The sequence below is a fragment of the Cucurbitaria berberidis genome (assembly GCF_010015615.1).
Source record: "Cucurbitaria berberidis CBS 394.84 unplaced genomic scaffold K460scaffold_3, whole genome shotgun sequence".
In the NCBI taxonomy this organism is placed as follows: Eukaryota; Fungi; Ascomycota; class Dothideomycetes; order Pleosporales; family Cucurbitariaceae; genus Cucurbitaria; species Cucurbitaria berberidis.
In genome coordinates this window covers 148,248-149,949 of record NW_024468937.1, presented here as the reverse complement: position 1 = coordinate 149,949, position 1,702 = coordinate 148,248, and positions in this window count along the sequence as shown.

Sequence of the window (1,702 nt, the reverse complement as noted above, 5' to 3'; positions counted from 1 at the left end):
TATATAGTTTTTATATAGTTTTTATATAGTTTTCTATATAGTTTTCTATATAGTTTTCTATCCCGCGAAGACGGGACCTAATGTGTTATTAATAGCTTATATTATTAGTATTTTTACTGTGTATTGCGTACTTTTATTTTTAGAATTGCTAAGTAATAAACTTTTAACCCCTAACAATATAACTTTAACTGCTAAGGCGCTATCTTTTTTAACAGCTTTTAAGTATATATTTAAATATCTAGTGTAATATTAAACTGCTAAGTAGCTAACTAATACTAGGCTTTTAGGCAATAATAGCAACGCTAATAATAATAATAATAACAATAATAATAACAACTTTTCCTGCAATATTAGTTTAAATACTTAACTACTTTTTTACTTTTTTTTTTTGCCTGCGCAAGCTATTATTTATAGTATATTTAAATTATTATTGCTTGCTTTTCTGCTTTATTGCTTGCTCTACTACTTACATCTACCTACGCACTAAATTAACTGTTTTAAAAAGCTGCATTTTTTAATTATTGTACTACTAGTAACTATAGTTTTTAAAGAACTTTTTTTAATACGCTGCAAGTCTTGCGTTACTCTTAATATCTTCTATAAACTATAAAAACTTATTTTTTTAGTTTTTAATAAAGGCAGCCTAGTTGCAGCTAAAGTTAAGGTCTTGCATTATTATATAATAGCTAATTATAAAAAAAATCGCGTATTGCTGCTGCTTAGTTATAACTAGCTTATTATAAGGAAATGCTAGAAGGTTAAAATTAATTAAACAAAGTAAAAAAAGCTTACTGCAAAAAAAAAAGTTAACTTTAAAGTATCTATATACTTTTTTATAGTACTAATAATTATTATTTACTAGCTTAAAATAGTTAAGGAGCAGTAATTTATACTAGGCAACTATTAATAGCTTGCAGCTAGTATTGCTAGCTATAATAGCAACTTACAGGCCTGTATATATAAGTTTATTTATTAGCATTATATTGTTTGTATTTAATATAGAAATAGAAGTAAAAAATAAAAAATTTAAAAATTAAAATAAAAATAAGTTTTAATTTATAAAATAAGTGCGCAAATATATGCTTTGCTGCCTACGCGTTTAAACTCTTACTATTTAAACTTTTAACTTCCTGCTTATATACAACTATAGAACGCGCAATAATATAACTATATAATAAGTAATAATATATAATTATAAGCCTTAACTGTAAGCTTTACCCTATATATTTTATAGAAACTACGTCTATTGCGCAAGCTATTACTAATTATAAAAAAGTATTAGCTATTAAGGCGTAAGCTTACTACTAAACTAAAGCTTGCTTAAATTTTAGTCTGAGGATTTATTTGTGCTTTAACAATAGTTTATAGTTAAAACTTAAACCTAGCAATGCCTGAACAACTTAGTTACTATTAAGGAATTTATAATTCTATTGCTATAATTTTTAAATAATAATGCATTAGGGCTGCTAATAGCGATTGTTAAAAGTTTCTTAATAATCTATTTAGCTAACCTAGTATTATATAAACTTTACTGCCTTAATACTATATTAAGGTGCTAGGTATAGCACCTAAACTGTAATTTTTATACTAATTTCTCCTACTGCATAGTATAATCCGCTCTAGCGTCGACTTTACTTTCAATTATAGAAAGAAATATAGTTTTCTATATAGTTTTTATATAGTTTTTATATAGTTTTTATAT